This window comes from Schistocerca serialis, chromosome 12, assembly GCF_023864345.2.
Source record: "Schistocerca serialis cubense isolate TAMUIC-IGC-003099 chromosome 12, iqSchSeri2.2, whole genome shotgun sequence".
Classification (NCBI taxonomy): Eukaryota; Metazoa; Arthropoda; class Insecta; order Orthoptera; family Acrididae; genus Schistocerca; species Schistocerca serialis.
Genome location: NC_064649.1, coordinates 94,257,171 through 94,276,420, shown reverse-complemented (window position 1 = coordinate 94,276,420; position 19,250 = coordinate 94,257,171). Strand labels below are relative to the sequence as shown.

The 19,250-nt window shown below is 44.4% G+C and overlaps 1 non-coding gene across 1 annotated transcript; it reads right to left on the bottom strand.

The window, feature by feature from the left end:
- Positions 1 to 17,758: 17,758 nt before the first annotated feature.
- Trnat-ugu (transfer RNA threonine (anticodon UGU)) lies at positions 17,759 to 17,833 on the bottom strand. Its single transcript has one exon. It is a non-coding gene; the product is annotated as a tRNA-Thr (tRNA).
- Positions 17,834 to 19,250: the final 1,417 nt, after the last annotated feature.

Genomic DNA, 19,250 nt, shown 5'->3' with positions numbered 1-19,250 from the left:
CGTGGGGCGTGAGGTCTCCACAGTACATCGATGTTGTCGCCAGTGGTCGGCGGAAGGTGCACGTGCCCGTCGACCTGGGACCGGACCGCAGCGACGCACGGATGCACGCCAAGACCGTAGGATCCTACGCAGTGCCGTAGGGGACCGCACCGCCACTTCCCAGCAAATTAGGGACACTGTTGCTCCTGGGGTATCGGCGAGGACCATTCGCAACCGTCTCCATGAAGCTGGGCTACTACGGTCCCGCACACCGTTAGGCCGTCTTCCGCTCACGCCCCAACATCGTACAGCCCGCCTCCAATGGTGTCGCGACAGGCGTGAATGGAGGGACGAATGGAGACGTGTCGTCTTCAGCGATGAGAGTCGCTTCTGTCTTGGTGCCAGTGATGGTCGTATGCGTGTTTGGCGCCGTGCAGGTGAGCGCCACAATCAGGACTGCATACGACCAAGGCACACAGGGGCAACACCCGGCATCATGGTGTGGGGAGCGATCTCCTACACTGGCTGTACACCACTGGTGATCGTCGAGGGGACACTGAATAGTGCACGGTACATCCAAACCGTCATCGAACCCATCGTTCTACCATTCCTAGACCGGCAAGGGAACTTGCTGTTCCAACAGGACAATGCACGTCCGCATGTATCCCGTGCCACGCAACGTGCTCTAGAAGGTGTAAGTCAACTACCCTGGCGAGCAAGATCTCCGGATCAGTCCCCCATTGAGAATGTTTGGGACTGGATGAAGCGTCGTCTCACGCGGTCTGCACGTCCAGCACGAACGCTGGTCCAACTGAGGCGCCAGGTGGAAATGGCATGGCAAGCCGTTCCACAGGACTACATCCAGCATCTCTACGATCGTCTCCATGGGAGAATAGCAGCCTGCATTGCTGCGAAAGGTGGATATACACTGTACTAGTGCCGACATTGTGCATGCTCTGTTGCCTGTGTCTATGTGCCTGTGGTTCTGTCAGTGTGATGATGTGATGTATCTGACCCCAGGAATGTGTCAATAAAGTTTCCCCTTCCTGGGACAATGAATTCACGGTGTTCTTATTTCAATTTCCAGGAGTGTAGTTGCCACTATTAAAGTTCCAACCCTCGGACACAGTCTCGCCCCCACTTTATTATAACGCACAGAACGTTTACACAACCACGTAAAACGGCTACGAAAGTCCTTGTTTAGGATGATGTTGAACTCGTGGAACGCAATGGCTTTGAACGTCGGTTGTGTCGCCAAAGCGCTGACCCTTTATGCGAATTTCTGCACTTTGTCGTCTTATCATAAATTCATATTGACAACACCAAGTTCCGTCGTCAGTGATATGACGCTTTTTCAGAAAAAAAATTGCGCGCATTTTGCATTTCAATCGAGTTTTGGAAAGCGTGCACGCGTCACTCACCTTTTAAGGGACCAAGATGTGCTGGACGAACTTTGCGCGCGCGCGCGCACACACACACACACACACACACACACACACACACACACACACACACACACACACACACACACACACATTCCTCTTCTTCAAACCAAAATGGAAAATATCTGGAACACTTAGAGGTATCGCTCCACTGCCAGCAGCAACAACACAACAACGTTGCCTCACTACTGTCGTACTTCCACAACATAACAATGCCTGCACACAACTATGTGGTCGAATACACATGCCTGTTGTTTATAGTCGTTAGTTCAAGCTGGCATCGCTACGTCAGCGATGAAATCAGTCTATGACTCTTTGATGGCCTACACCACGCTGCATTGCATCTGTCTGCGTCTTGGTACAATACGCTGTGTTTTATATTTTGAACAATTAGTTCATGAGCCCACTCCAAGCGTAAATGGTTGCGAAAGCATACTTGACCTTTTAGCAACAAATAATCCTGGACAAATAGTGAGTATTGTGACGAATACAGGGATTAGCGACCACAAGGCAGTTCCTGCTAGGCTGAATACCGTAACACCTACAATCATCAAAAAGAACGCGAAGTATATCTGTTTAAAAAAGCTGATAAAAATGCTCTTAACGCCTTTTTAAGAGACAGTCTTCACTCCTTCCGATCTGATCATGTAAGTGTAGAAAAGTTGTCGAATGTTTTTAAAGAGATAGTATCGACAGCAATTGAGAGATATATACCACATAAATTAACAAGTGATGTACTGATCGCCCCATGGTACACAAAAAGGGTCAGATCGTTGTTGCAGAAGCAACGTAAAGAGCATGCCAAATTTAAAAGAACGCAAAATCCCCATGATTGGCAAAGTTTTACAGAAGTTCGAAATATGGCGCGTACTCCAATGCCAGATACTTTTAATAATTTCCACAACGAAATTCTGTCTCGAAATCTCGCAGAAAACCCAAAGAGATTCTGGTCATACATAAAGCACACCAGTGGCAAGACGCAATCAATACCTTCATTGCGCGATAACAACGGTGATAGTGCCACTAAAGCAGAGTTATCAAACACGGTTTTCCGAACCTCCTTCACCAAAGAAGACTAAGTAAATATTCGTGAATTCCAATCAACAACAACAGCCAAGACGAGAAACATAGAAGTAGATATCCTCGGAGTAACTAAGCAGCTTAAATCACTTAGTAAAGGCAAGGCCTCCTGTCCAGATTGTATACCAGTCAGGTTCCATTCAGAGTATGCTGATAAAATAGCTCCATATTTAGCAATTATTTACAACCACTCGCTCACAGAAAGATCCGTACTTAAAGACTGGAAAATCGCTCAAGTCACACCAATACCCAGAAAGGGAAGTAGGAGTAATCCGCTGAATTACAGGCCTATATCAGTAACGTCGATTTGCAGTAGGGTTTCGGAACAAATACTGTATTCGAACATTATGAAGTACCTCGAAGAAAACGATTTATTGGCAGACAGTCAGCACGGTTTCATAAAATATCGTTCTTGTGAAACACAACTAGTAACAGTAATATGTGCTATCAACAGGGGATGTCAAATTGATTCCATATTTTTAGATTTCCAGAAGGCTTTCGACACCGTTCCTCACAAGCGTCTTCTAACCAAACTGCGTGCCTACGGAGTATCGCCTCAGTTGTGCGACTGGATTCGTGATTTCCTCTCAGAAAGGTCACCGTTCGTAGTAATAGATGGAAAGTCATCCAGTAAAACGGAAGTAATATCCGGTATTCCCCAGGGAAGTGTCATAGGCCCTCTATTGTTCCTGATCTATATTAACGACAGAGGAGTAGCCGTCTTAGATTGTTTGCAGATGATGCTGTCATTTACCGTCTTGTAAAGTCATCAGATGATCAAAATGACTTGCAAGATGATTTAGATAAGGTATGTGTATGGTGCGAGAAGTGGCAATTGACTCTGAATAAAGAAAAGTGTGAAGTTATTCACATGAGTACTAAAAGAAATCAAATAAATTTCGAATACGCGATAAGTCTCACAAATGTGAAGGCTGTAAATTCAAGTACTTACTTAGGGATTACAATTACAAATAACCTAAATTGGAACGACCACATAGATAATGTTGTGGATAGAGCAAACTACAGACTGTGATTCATTGGCAGAACACTTAGAAGGTGCAAGAGACTGCTTTCACCACGCTTGTCCGCCCTATTCTGGAGTGTTGCTGTGCGGTGTGGGTTCGCTCGGTATATAATCTACAGTAAACAGTAATTATAATTTACATATAATGCAAAAAATTCTACCTACTGTATTCACTTGAACATAGGCAGGCATTACAAACGCCAAACTAAGCTGATGAAATATATCGATTTAAGGGGACTTGGAACGCACTATCCTGACAATGTTAAATTTAATGACTTGGCTTCCTGTATTTCAGGAACCACTGTAGCCATTGACATGAAACTGTTACAGGACATTAAACTGTATGTTCTGAGTCTACTGAACTACAATAATTGTATTACGGCCACTGCTTTCGGAAATACAATATTTTAATTACACGGTTAAAGTTTTTAATTATACATAACATTATATTCTTCTTTTAGTTCAGTAGACTTAGGATGTTAGGATATGTACGTTATTACTCCCTGAAAATTTGAATACTCTACTCGAAGTGGTTTCTGAGATTTAGGGAAAAATGCGACAGAAAAGGCAAATTTTCAGGAACGGCTTCTAAAGTTTCAAAAGACTGTAACTCACGTAATATATGCTTAATTTTTAATTTTTAGTCACTCAGAATCACCCTGCATCGTATTGTATATCATCCTCTTTATCTTTTTCCAACTTTTTTCTTCTTTCTGGACTCGTTAGTGGCCAACTGTGCTGCATACTTTGCTTTATCAATGCGAACCTTGTCCATCCGTTCAAGTTCTCTGAGTTTGGTCGAGGATTAATTCTCATATCTTGTATCACTTTCACCCTACCAATATTCCCATCATTAAAAGCAATAACGGCATCACTGACCCCCCACTTTAGAGTCTTCATTCCAACAAAACCATTTTTTGGTAAGCGAGTCCGTATAATAGTATTGAACGACTTTTGGGATTTTGGGTCTGACCATGCACACACTTCTTCAGTAATTCAGGATTTGCCAGGACTCTGTAAATAGATTTCATGATATCTATGACTGCTGCTGGGATGGAATGTTTATGGCTGTATGAAGTGTTTGAGTTCTGGGAATTGCGGTAATTGCATCATGAATCAGGCCCAGGAGGACAAAGGTGGTGTACTGGGTTTTCATCAGTTGACAATCTGTGGAAGAAGGTTCCCCATTCTGCCTGCTTCATTTTCGAGAAATCCTCAGTATTATTTCTAATGGCCATCCCATAATACTGCTGTAGTTCATCAAGCACTTTGTCTGTCAGCCTGCCTCTTGTGGTTTTATCACCAGAAAGTTTATTCTCTCTCAAACTTTGTTCCAACTTCCTCAGCCTGGTGCCCATCCTCTTCTGGACATGACCAACACATTCCAGTTTTGTAATAATCTCCTTACTATAAGGCTGAGCGGCTACTACAATGTTATATGCTTTTGTGTATCCATCACCTAAGAACTTTGTGTAACACACTCCCCTTTCGTTCACAGATCGATTAAAAATTTCAGTAGCTGCAAAGGCCTCCATACCACCACTTGTTCCTTCATAATTTCTGTCACAGATATGCTCTTCTTCATTCCCTGACTTAAACTTAAAACAATGTTTCTTTAAAATCTGGAAATCTATTACGTGTCCAGTAGCCACACTGGTCACAGTAGCAATAGAATTCTTAGAACTGTAGCCGCACTTCTGCCAAGTGCCATCAAAAGCTACCGGTATGTCAATCATACCATCATTTATTTCAAATGATTCCTTTGTAGCACCCTTCATTTACTGACATGCAACAGATTCCACAGCAGCTCCAGTAAAACCTGCATAATTGTCGATTTTACAAGGTGGGTCTGGCATATTCATCACGGCACACATTGTTTCTGCTGCAGTGTGTCCTTTGCCAATAGCTATCAATTGATGAAACCACCTAACATTTATTTTAAAATAATTATCTATACACTTACCAGAATTCCAAAATGAATTAGTATTCTTACAACTGGCACAATTAATGACAAGTTACCTCGCTAGTCTATTTGATACCTCACTGTCTTCATGTAAACTAACTGTCCTCCACATATTTTACAACACGCACATTCACATAACACGCTTGTTAGGATGTGTAAATCTATCAGAATATAACCTAACACAATGTTTCCCTTTATTCGAAAATCTATTACCATGATACCCACGTTTCTTAAAAACACTTCGTTTTGGCGTCATACTTTACTTTTTAAGAGATTTACCAATCTACTCGTCCCTTTTCCTCGGAAAAACGTTAGCACTTCGACATACAAGGCGTGCTTACACTATGAAACGATACGATACTGTTCTTGACAGTGCTACCAATACAAACACGTAATTTATCCTTTATAATACAGCAATCGACAGCCTTCTATATAAAAAAAATTACCTATTTCATTAGATCTTGAAATAATACACGTAAAAATTTTAACATTTTCAACCAGTGTAGATTATATTAAAAAAAATACTTTCCACGTGAGTTTTAAGTGATTTGATATATATATATATATATATATATATATATATATATATATATCCGAATAAAATAACATATATACTATTTTATTCAGAAAACTGCAAATTTTATAATGAGATAAAAATTGGAAAATGTGAAAAAAAAATTCCGTTCTAACTCCCCGTAAGGAAATGTAAACATTGACTAGATGCACAATCTGAATAGACGTTACAGGGCCATACAATACTGGAACATTAGTAACACCTGACAGATAAAAACGGCCAAGAAAACGAAAGCTAAAGACACAACCAGGTGTGAAATGTACATGTTGACATCACTTCCCTGTGCACGCGATATATCGGGTGATCCAAAAGTCAGTATAAATTTGAAAATTGAGTAAATCACGGATTAATGTAGATAGAGAGGTACAAATTGACACACATGCTTGAAATGATATGGGGTTTTATTAGAACCAAAAAAATACAAACGTTCAAAAAATGTCCGACAGATGGCGCTTCATTTGATCAGAATAGCAATAATTAGCATAACAAAGTAAGACAAAGCAAAGATCATGTTCTTTACAGGAAATGCTCAATATGTCCATCATTTCTCAACAATAGCTGTAGTCGAGGAATAATGTTGTGAACAGCACTGTAAAGCATGTCCAGAGTTATGGTGAGGCATTGGCGTCGGATGTTGTCTTCCAGCATCCCTAGAGATGTCTGTCGATCACGATACACTTGTGACTTCAGGTAACCCCAAAGCCAATTATCACACGGACTGAGGGCTGGGGACCTGGGAGGCCAAGCATGACGAAAGTGGCGGCTGAACACACGATCATCACCAGACGACGCGCGCAAGAGATCTTTCCCGCGTCTAGCAATATGGGGTGGATCGCCATCCTGCATAAACATCGTACGTTCCAGCAGGTGCTTATCAGCCAGGCTGGGGATGATGCGATTCTGTAACATATCGGCGTACCTCTTACCCGTCAGGGTAGCAGTTTTGCTGTCCAGCGCCATCTGTCGGACATTTTGTGAACTTTTTTTGTTATAATAAAACACCATGTCATTCCAAGCATGTGTGTCAATTTTTACTTCTATCTACATTATTCCTTGGTTTATTAATTTTTCAAATTTATACTGACTTTTTGATCACCCTGTACATAGCGCAGTCAATAAAGGGCGAACACGGGAAAAAAAATTCTGTAGTCACATATTTTTGTACAGTGCCAGGGGGGAGTCCCACCAATAACACACACTTCTCACATAGTATATATTTACGTGAAAGGTCGCTTTAAAACTGCAAATAAGTTCCCATTTAATAAACTCAGAATAACTGTATAATCACGGGTTCATTGAAGTTATTTTGCCGACTGACACAAGAGAACCGGATAAAAATTGTCTGTGAGGTATGGTTTGTCTGCAAAACGGAAAGCAGGCATCGCTCGCGGTGGGGGAAGCAGTCTTTTCTGGAAGAACACCACAGGTGCCGCACATGACAACTACGAATCAATTTCTGCTCTAGCAGCGTAGAAAAGTGTGAAGAAATTTAAGTAGATTCAGTCTATATGCGTTTCTAGCGTTAGTATTATTAATAACCCATACCTGGATTCCGTTTAGTGTTAATGCATTTTGTGGAAAGTAAACACACTCTGGACAAGTCTGCACACTCCGTCCCCAACAAGACGTAAGGCGCGCTGTGGATTGTCGGTGTAACTCTGTGAAACATGAAGTGGTTGATTCCTGTGACGCACTGGGGGGTGGATGGACCGGGCAATCACCCACCACCCCCTCCCCCACCACCCCTTCCCCCTGCACCCTGTTACACTCTCAGAACACAGTTTATCTCTGGATACGGTTCTACTGCACTTAGATGGGGTACACACATTTAATATTTGCTCTCAACCCTCTTTATGTAAAGATAAACATTAATTTTATACCATTAACGCACTATTTTTAATAATTTGCTGTTTTTTACCCTCTGAAAGCCAGAAACCGTAAGTCCTAGAGAAAATAATTAATAGTGCCTTTTAGTGGGAATTCTCACAATTAGGAACAAGGAGGAGCGATCTCTAATTGCTATGAAGAAAATTTTGTAGCCAAAATCGTATTCACTGCTACGTATTCCTGATTTCCAGTTTCAACAATTAAGACTGTCATCTTCTTATCTGTAAAAAACTTTTTATTATACGTTCTGTTCCATTATGGCTGCATCACGCACGCCATATTGACATGACAGTGGATAGTAATGTAGCACATTACTCACAAGTCAGTTAAAAATAAAAATAGGTTCGTCAAAAAATAAAAGCAATACACTTAAAATCACGTTGTGTAACTAGAGACGTCCACACACAACATTCCACGGATGCTTGTTTTATGTTGAATTGCGTAACATTGCACATTTGTGCACTTGTTTACGTTTACATAACTAGTTACACTGATGATCCAAAATATTACAACCACCTGGTTGATAGCTTGTTTGTCCATCTTTAGAACTAAATACTTCCCTGATTCCGCGTATCAGGGGTCCGACAATTTATTGGCAGGTTTGTGGAGGTAAAGTGGCATTAGATGTAATTCGCGTAAATAAAGGGGCCGCTGATTTGTGTACGCGGTAAAGGCGCCCGATAGCGGCCCAGATGGAGGAGGAGGAGGAGGAGATTAGTGTTTAACGTCCCGTCGACAACGAGGTCCTTAGAGACGGAGCGCAAGCTCGGGTGAGGGAAGGATGGGGAAGGATATCGGCCGTGCCCTTTCAAAGGAACCATCCCGGCATTTGCCTCAAGCGATTTAGGGAAATCACGGAAAACCTAAATCAGGATGGCCGGAGACGGGATTGAACCGTCGTCCTTCCGAATGCGAGTCCAGTGTGATAACCACTGCGCCACCTCGCTCGGTGGCCCAGATGGGTTACATAGGATTTACATCAGACGAATTTGGTCGCCGAGACATAAATGTCAGTTCACTGTAGTGCTCCTCAAACCACTGTATCGAGCGAGGTGGGGCAGTGGTCAGCATACTGGACTCGCATTCGGGAGGACGACGGTTCAATCCCGTCCGGCCATCCTGATTTTGGTTTGCCGTGATTTCCCTAAATCGCCTCAAATGGCTCTAATCACTATTTACTTAACATCTGAGGTCATCAGTCCCCTAGACTTAGAAGTACTTAAACCTAACTAACCTGAGGACATAACACATATCCATGTCCGAGTTAGGATTGGAACCTGCGACCTAGGAAGCAGCGCGGTTCCGGACTGAAGCGCCTAGAACCGCTCGGCCACAGTGGCCGACAAATCGCCTAAGGTAAATGCCTGGATTGTTACTTCGAAGGGGCACAGCCGACTTCTTTCTCCATCCTTCCATATCCGATGAGACTGATGACATCGCAGTTTTGTCTCCTCCCCCCAAATCAACCCCCAAACCACTGTAACACGGCTCTAGCTCCGATACACTGATAATTACATTGGTGAAAGATGACATCGCCGTGGGGGAAGACATCAAGCGTGAAAGGGTGCAGGTGGTTCACAGCTGTGGGCGGGTGTTCGATTACTACCACAGGTATCACGCAAGCGCAGGAGAATGTCTCCCTAGCGTAATACTGCTCCCAGCAGACTGTGTCCGTGGCGCGATGCACGTTTCGAGCCGCCGTCCACCTCGATGACGGCGTTTGTGGAGACAACCATCCACCTAGTGTTGCAAAAATGTGAATCACCCAAAGAGCACACAAGTTTCCACTGATCGAAGGTCGAAGCCAGATTATCCAGTGCCCACAGCAAACGTGATTGACTATGTCGTTTGGTCATCACGCCAGAACGTAGGGGTGGTATGTTGTGGACTCCATGTTCAACAGCGTACGATGAACGGTGCTCTCCGAAGCACTTGTGCCTGTACCTGCATTGTGGTCTTTCGGCACAGATGCCACAGATCACCAGCTATTCTACTTTACAGAGCAGACAGCTCTCCGACCCCCACGTTCTGCGTAGAGAAGTGGACGTCCAACCATTTAGCGCCTAGTGGTAGTTTGACTGTCCTACCTCTTTACGTAGACGGTCACGACAGTAGCACGTGAACATTCGGCCTGCTTCGTCGTTTACGAGATACTCGCTCATTGACACTCCATAATAATAATAATAATAACAATAACCTGTCCTTTGACAAAGCCGCTCTTCTCAATAGATTACCCCATTTGCAGCCCATATCTTCGCTAGGTGAGCCCCCGTCCGTGGCAGCTCGGCTTACATAATTTTGTTACCGCGTCAAATGCCCAACGCCATCAGACTGCATCCAACTTCGCGGTGGGCAGTCCTCATAATGTTTTGACTTATCAGTGGAAATACACTACTGGCCATTAAAACTGGTACACCACGAAGCTGACGTGCTACAGACGCGAAATTTAACCGACAGGAAGAAGATGATGTGATATGCAAATGATTAGCTTTTCAGAGCATTCACACAATGTTGGCGCCGGTGGCGACACCTACAACGTGCTGATATGAAGAAAGTTTCCAACCGATTTCTCATACACAAACAGCAGTTCACCGGCGTTGCCTGGTGAAACGTTGTTGTGATGCCTCCTGTAAGGAGGAGAAATGCGTACCATCACGTTTCCGACTTTGATAAAGGTCGGATTGTAGCCTATCGCGATTACGGTTTCTCGTATCGCGACACTGCTGCTCGCGCTGGTCCACATCCAATGACTGTTATCAGAATATGGAATCGGTAGGTTCAGGAGGGTAATACGGAACGCCGTGCTGGATCCCAACGGCCTCGGATCACTAGCAGTCGAGATGACAGGCACTTATCCGCATGGCTGTAACGGATCGTTCAAATGGTTCTGAGCACTATGGGACTTAACTGCTGAGGTCATCAGTCCCCTAGAACTTAGAACTACCTAAACCTAACTAACCTAAGGACATCACACACATCCATGCCCGAGGCAGGATTCGAACCTGCGACCGTAGGGGTCGCGCGGTTCCGGATTGTAGCACCTAGAACCGCTCGGCCACACTGGCCGGCGTAACGGATCGTGCAGCCACGGCTCGATCCTTGAGCCAACAGATGGGGACGTTGGCAAGACAACAACCATCTGCACGAACAGTTCGACGACGTTTGCAGCAGCATGGACTGTCAGCTCGGAGGCAATGGCTGCGGTTACCCTTGACGCTGCATCACAGGCAGGAACGCCTGCGATGGTGTACTTAACGACGAAACTGGGTGCACGAATGGCAAAACGTCATTTTTTCGGATGAATCCAGGTTCTGTTTATAGCATCATGATGGTCGCATCCGTGTTTTGCGACATCGCGGTGAATGCACATTGGAAGCGTGTATTCGTCATCGCCATACTGGCATATCACCCGGCGTGATACTATTGGGTGCCATTGGTTACACGTCTCTGTCACCTGTTGATCGCATTCACGGCAGTTTGAACAGTGGCCGTTACATTTCAGATGTGTTACGACCCGTGGCTCTACCCTTTATTCGATCCCCGCGAAACACTACGTTTCAACAGGATAATGCAGGACCGCATGTTGCAGGTCCTGTAAGGGCCTTTCTGGATACAGAAAATTTTCGTCTGCTGCCCTGGCCAGCATATTTTCCAGATCTTTCACCAATTGAAAACGTCTGGTCAATGGTGGCTGAGCAATTGGTTCGTCACAATAAGCCAGTCACTACTCTTGATGAACTGTGGTATCTTGTTGAAGCTGCTTGGGCAGCTGTACCTGTACACGTCATCCAAGCTCTGTTTGACCCTATACCCAGGCGTATCAATGCCGTTATTACGGCCAGAGGTGGTTGTTCTGGGTACTGATTCCTCAGGATCTATGCACCCAAATTGCGTGAAAATGTAATCACAAGTCAGTTCTAGTATAATATATTTGTCCAATGAATACCCGTTTACCATCTGCATTTCTTCTTGGTGTAGCAATTTTAATGGCCAGTAGTGTACATGACGGATCCACCTCGTTTGAAGTAGACAGTTCAACTCACAGGTGTCGCTACGTACAGTTCGTGCTGTAAGTACTTATGAAGATCAGCGAGTGGAGAATGGGGAATGTGAGGAGAATCAGAGCGGGGCTTCCTGGAAGACAGCAGACAAGCATGCAGAGGCTTGTGGGCTGGGGCGGCTCTTTCTGCCTCCCCCCCCCCCCCACGCCCTTCTCCGCGACGTCCGCTCGACCTCTGCCGACACCTGCTGCCCACCCCAGACAGTAACGGCCGCACTACACGCTTCTGCGCTCACACCAAGGCACCAGGGCCACGCCCTTCCGGACGCCCGCCCGGCACGCACAATGCGTCACGCACAAACTCAGGGCCCTGATTGTTCACTCGGCGCGACTACGTCTACATCTGCAGTAATACTCCGCAAGCTTGTGATGCGTGTCGGAGGGCACTTTGTACCACAGCCAATCATTCCCTTTCCTGTTCCACTTGCAAATACAGCGAGGGGAAAATGACTGTCTTCGAAAGCATTCCAGTTTCTCTTATCTTCGAGGTCCTTAAGCAAAATGAACGTTGTTGGCAGTAGAATCGTTCTGCAGTCAGCTTCAAATGCTGGTTCTCTAAATTTTCTCAATGGAAATGAAATGGAAATGAGCGTTTGGTGTCATTGGCCGGGAGGCCACTTGTGGGGCAGGTCCGGCCGCCTTGGTGCAGGTCTTATTACCTTCGACGCCACAGTGGGCGACCTGCGCGCCGGATGGGGATGAAATGATGATGAAGACAACACAACACCCAGTCCCTGAGCGGAGAAATTCCCCGACCCAGCCAGGAATCGAACCCGGGCCCCTTAGGACGGCAGTCAGTCACGCTGACCATTCAGCTGTCGGGACGGACATTTTCTCAATAATGTTCCTCGACAAGAGCGTCGCCTTTCCCCCAAGGTTTGGCACTTGAGTTGCGGAGGTACTCGCGTGTCCGTCGAACCTACCGCTTCCGAATTACTTCTGTATCTTCCTCCATTCCGAACTGGTCGGGATCCCAAACAGTCGGGCAGTACTCAAGAATGGGTCGCACTACTGTTCTATACGGCATTCCTACATCTACATGTGCATGGATACTGTGCAAATCACATTTAAGTGCCTGGCAGAGGGTTCACTGAACCACCTTCACAATTCTCTATCATTCCAGTCTCGTGTAGCACGCGAAAAGAACGAATATCTATATCTTCCCGTACGAGCTCTGATTTCCCTTATTTTATCGTGGTGATCGTTCCACCCTATGTAGGTCGGTGTCAACAAAATATTTTCGCATTCGGAGGGGAAAGCTGGTGAATGGAATTTCGTGAGAAGATTCCGTCGCAACGAAAGACGCCTTTGTTTTAACGATTTCCAGCCCAAATTATATATCATTTCTGTTACACTCTCTCCCATATTTGGCGATAATACAAAACGTGCTGCCCTCCTTTGAACGTTTTCGATGTACTCTGCCAATCCTATCTGGTAAGGATCCCACACCGCGCAGCAGTATTCTAAAAAAGAGCAGACAAATGTAGTGTAGGCAGTCTCCTTAGTAGATCTATTACATTTTCTAAGTGTCCTGCCAATAAAACACAGTCTTTGGTTAGTCTTCTCCACACCATTTTCTGTGTGTTCCTTCCAATTTAAGTTGTTCGTAATTGTAACTCCTAGGTATTTAGTAGAATTTACGGCTTTTAGATTAGACTGATTTATCGGGTAATCGAAGGTTAACGAGTTCCTTTTAGCACTCATGTGGATGACCTCACAATTTTCGTTTTTAGGGTCAACTGCCACTTTTCGCACCATTCAGATATCTTTTCTAAATCGTTTCGCAGTTTTTTTTTTATCTTCTGATGACTTGATTAATCGATAAACAACAGCGTCATCTGCAAACAACCGAAGACGGCAGCTCAGATTGTCTACCAAATCGTTTATATAGATATGGAACAGCAAAGGCCCTATGACACTATTCCTGTTTCCTGTAGATACGAGTTACACATCCTCAAAATTTAGTATCATATCGCTCTTAAACTTACGCCTAGATATTTAATCGACTTGACTGCGACAGGCAGCGCACTACCAACGCTGTATTGGAACGTTACAGGGTGCTTTTTCCGACTCATCTGCATTAACTTACATTTATCTACATAACAGGCAAATAGAAATTCTAAGTCAGTTTGTACACCATAGCATCGTCAGTGAACAGCCGCAGACGGGTGCGTACGCTGTCAGTGAGATCATTTGTTGTTGTTGTTCTCTTCAGTCCTGAGACTGGTTTGATGCAGCTCTCCATGCTACTCTACCCTGTGCAAGCTTCTTCTTCTCCCAGTACCTACTGCAACCTCTTTTTTTTTTTTTTTTTTTTGTCATCAGTCTACTGACTGGTTTGATGCTGCCCACCACGAATTCCTTTCCTGTGCTAACCTCTTCATCTCAGAGTAGCACTTGCAACCTACGTCCTCAATTATTTGCTTGACGTATTCCAATCTCTGTCTTCCTCTACAGTTTTTGTCCTCTACAGCTCCCTCTAGAACCATGGAAGTCACTCCCTCATGTCTTAGCAGATGTCCTATCATCCTGTCCCTTCTTCTTATCAGTGTTTTCCACATATTCCTTCCCTCTCCGATTCTGCGTAGAACCTCCTCATTCCTTACCTTATCAGTCCACCTAATTTTCAACATTCGTCTATAGCACCACATCTCAAATGCTTCGATTCTCTTCTGTTCCGGTTTTCCCACAGTCCATGTTTCACTACCATACAATGCTGCACTCCAGACGTACATCCTCAGAAATTTCTTCCTCAAATTAAGGCCGGTATTTGATATTAGTACACTTCTCTTGGCCAGAAATGCCTTTTTTGCCATAACGAGTCTGCTTTTGATGTCCTCCTTGCTCCGTCCGTCATTGGTTATTTTACTGTTTAGATAGCAGAATTCCTTAACTTCATTGACTTCGTGACCATCAATCCTGATGTTAAGTTTCTCGCTGTTCTCATTTCTACTACTTCTCATTACCTTCGTCTTTCTCCGATTTACTCTCAAACCGTACTGTGTACTCACTAGACTTCATTCCGTTCAGCAGATCATTTAATTCTTCTTCACTTTCACTCAGGATAGCAATGTCATCAGCGAATCGTATGATTGATATCCTTTCACCTTGTATTTTAATTCCACTCCTGGACCTTTCTTTTATTTCCATCATTGCTTCCTCGATGTACAGATTGAAGAGTAGGGGCGAAAGGCTACAGCCTTGTCTTACACCCTTCTTAATACGAGCACTTCGTTCTTGATCGTCCACACTTATTATTTCCCTCTTGGTTGTTGTACATATTGTATATGACCCCACTCTCCCTATAGCTTACCCCTACTTTTTTCAGAATCTCGAACAGCTTGCACCATTTTATATTGTCGAACGCTTTTTCCAGGTCGACAAATCCTATGAAAGTGTCTTGATTTTTCTTTAGCCTTGCTTCCATTATTAGTCGTAACGTCAGAATTTCCTCTCTCGTCCCTTTACTTTTGCTAAAGCCAAACTGATCGTCACCTAGCGCATTCTCAATTTTCTATTCCGTTCTTCTGTATATTGTTCTTGTAAGCAGCTTCGATGCATGAGCTGTTAAGCTGATTGTGCGATAATTCTCGCACTCGTCAGCTCTTGCCGTCTTCGGAATTGTGTGTATGATGCTTTTCCGAAAGTCAGATGGTATGTCGCCAGACTCCTATATTCTACACACCAACGTGAATAGTCGTTTTGTTGCCACTTCCCCCAATGATTTTAGAAATTCTGATGGAATGTTATCTATCCCTTCTGCCTTATTTGACCGTAAGTCTTCCGAAGTTCTTTTAAATTCCGATTCTAATACTAGATCCCCTATCTCTTCTAAATCGACTCTTGTTTCTTCTTCTATCACATCAGACAAATCTTCACCCTCATAGAGGCTTTCAATGTATTCTATCCGCCTATCTGCTCTCTCCTCTGCATTTGTGGAATTCCCGTTGCCCTCTTAATGTTACCACCGTTGCTTTTAATGTCACCGAAGGTTGATGCTGAGTCGGTCCTTCCGACAATCGTATCTTTTTCGATGTCTTCACATTTTTCCTGCAACCATTTCGTCTTAGCTTCCCTGCACTTCCTATTTATTTCATTCCTCAGCGACTTGTATTTCTGTATTCCTGATTTTCCCGGAACATGTTTGTACTTCCTCCTTTCATCAATCAACTGAAGTATTCCTTCTGTTACCCATGGTTTCTTCGCAGCTACCTTCTTTGTACCTATGTTTTCCTTCCCAACTTCTGTGATGGTCCTTTTTAGACATGTCCATTCCTCTTCAACTGTACTGCCTACTGCGCTATTCCTTATTGCTGTATCTATAGCGTTAGAGAACTTCAAACGTATCTCGTCATTCCTTAGTACTTCCGTATCCCACTTCTTTGCGTATTGATTCTTCCTGACTAATGTCTTGAACTTCAGCCTACTCTTCATCACTACTATATTGTGATCTGAGTCTATATCTGCTCCTGGGTACGCCTTACAATCCAGTATCTGATTTCGGAATCTCTGTCTGACCATGATGTAATCTAATTGAAATCTTCCCGTATCTCCCGGCCTTTTCCAAGTATACCTCCTCCTCTTGTGATTCTTCAACTGGGTATTCGCTATTACTATCTGAAACTTGTTACAGAACTCAATTAGTCTTTCTCCTCTTTCATTCCTTGTCCCAAGCCCATACTGTCCTGTAACCTTTTCTTCTACTCCTTCCCCTACAACTGCATTCCAGTCGCCCATGACTATTAGATTTTCGTCCCCCTTTACATACTGCATTACCCTTTAAATATCCTCATACACTTTCTCTATCTGTTCATCTTCAGCTTGCGACGTCGGCATGTATACCTGAACTATCGTTGTCGGTGTTGGTCTGCTGTCGATTCTGATTAGACCAACCCGGTCACAGAACTGTTCACAGTAACAGGGCAGGGATCGAACCCGGGACCGAAGACATTTTGATTATGGATCAAAGACGCTACCCCTAGACCACAGCATCATATTCGTCCGTGAAAGTGTCAGCTCGCAGAGAGAGGGATGTCAACAGTGGGATGTTCCACTGCTGGCTTGTACTGGCATGGATAGAGATGCTTCAGATAAAGGGCAGTGAAGTCGATGCGTGGTGAACACACCCCAGAACTTAGAACTACTTAAACCTAACTAACCTAAGGACATCACACACATCCATTCCCGAGGCAGGATTCGAACCTGCGACCGTAGCGGTCGCGGGGTTCCAGACTGTAGCGCCTAGAACCGCACGGCCAACTTGGCCGGCTTACTTTCTACACTGCCAGCGTTTCCCGCAATAACACTACGGAGCTCAGTTCTGCGGGTTCCGTTCGGAAGTCTACAGTTTCGGCTTACTTGGAGAACACGACAAGTGCGACAATCAGATTTCTCAGAAACTTCTCTCAACGGAAGAGAATAAGTGAACGCGTGTCTCGGCTTATCCGCAGATACTAAACCGTTTCTGAGAAAACGACTGTCAAAGTTTTCCTGGTATTTTATGTACCTTTTAGAGAGCAAATAGTTGAAGCGAAGCTGTGGCACAGTGGCGCATTGCGACTTCACATTTATGCTCTCCTTGTTCTAAACCCAATATTTTTCTTTTTTATTTATCTACCAACGTTTCTAGCAGATTACTACACGAATGTTTACCAATGTGTACTCAGATAATGTTGAAATGATAATTAAGTCAGTACCTTAAGCTATCCACAGGCGTTGATATGCATCAAAGGGGACAGTTGAAAATGTGTACCCCGACCGGGATTCGAACCCGGGATCTCCTGCTTACAAGGCAGACGCTCTATCCATCTGAGCCACCGAAGGCACAGAGTATAGTGCGACTGCAGGGACTTATCCCTTGCACGCTTCCCCTGAGACCCACATTCCCAACTTCGTGTCCACACACTACATTCGTAGTGCCCCTGCTCATTACACTCATTACTCGCGGCAGACAATCTTACCGAGTCCCGTAAGAGTTCGGGCAAAGCGTGTGCATCCACCACAGAAGAAGAATAGCCGAAAGAAGAGATACTGTGGTATCGATAGCTACGATGCCACAACGTAGTCGCGCTCTGCTAGGTTGCCACTACCACATCGACAGACGACAGCGCCCTCTAGCCGGCGCTGTGCAGCTCTACGAGCTCCGCTCCAGATTGAGCCCATCTGATGCCGAGCAGACGACCAAGCAACACTGTTTCTATTTCATAGTGGCCGAGCCACTACAGATTTTGCCTGTGTAACTTCTGTGAGCTTGACGCATTCGGCTTCGCACCTAAGTGCTCCTCAGTGCAAAGTAATGTATTTATCTTCTTGCTGAAGTTGAAGGCGATTTAACTTCACACTGCAGTACCGACAGTTCTACCTCACCTGCTCCCCCTAGCTTCCTACATTCGGCCTACAGTTCGGTTTAAAGGAGCAGAACCACGCGCCGCTTTCCACGCGTGATACAAAGGATACCATCTCCATATATCAGATAATTTTGTCCTTCTTCGACTAATAATTGCATGTCTGGTGAATGCATTTTAAAAAAGCAATACATGAGTGGAAAAAAATTATTTGAAATTGTTTTCGGTGAAATTCCTGTAGTATGCCTTGATACGTAATCGGGCGCAATCGCCACTTTTCGGGAAAATGATCGGTTGTGCGTAGATTGCCGTAAAATTATTGCCAAGGCGTGAAATCATCAGCGGTGTTAATGACGTTTCCTTCGCGAGTGAGGTTCGTGCGAAGAAATGTAGCTCTGCCAAGCCTGACTTCGTGCCGTGATCGTCGTGTTCGGAATGTTTCTACGATCGTTATCACCCAAGGGAATGCATCTATTATTCCTGAAGAACAAACATAAGAATAAAATATAAGAATTAAGAACTCATCTAAGAATGTAACATAAGCAGAGGAGAACTTAAGAAGATTGTAACACCTGAAAATAGCATACTCAAATATATTATATAATAGACGTGCGTCGTTGTAAACCAGTTGTAATTTTACAGTTAACTAATGGCTCTGAGCACTATGGGACTTAACATCTATGGTCATCAGTCCCCTAGAACTTAGAACTACTTAAACCTAACTAACCTAAAGACATCACACAACACCCAGCCATCACGAGGCAGAGAAAATCCCTGACCCCGCCGGGAATCGAACCCGGGAACCCGGGCGTGGGAAGCTAGAACGCTACCGCACGACCACGAGATGCGGGCTACAGTTAACTTATAGCCGTTGTATTACCTAACTTGATAAGAAAA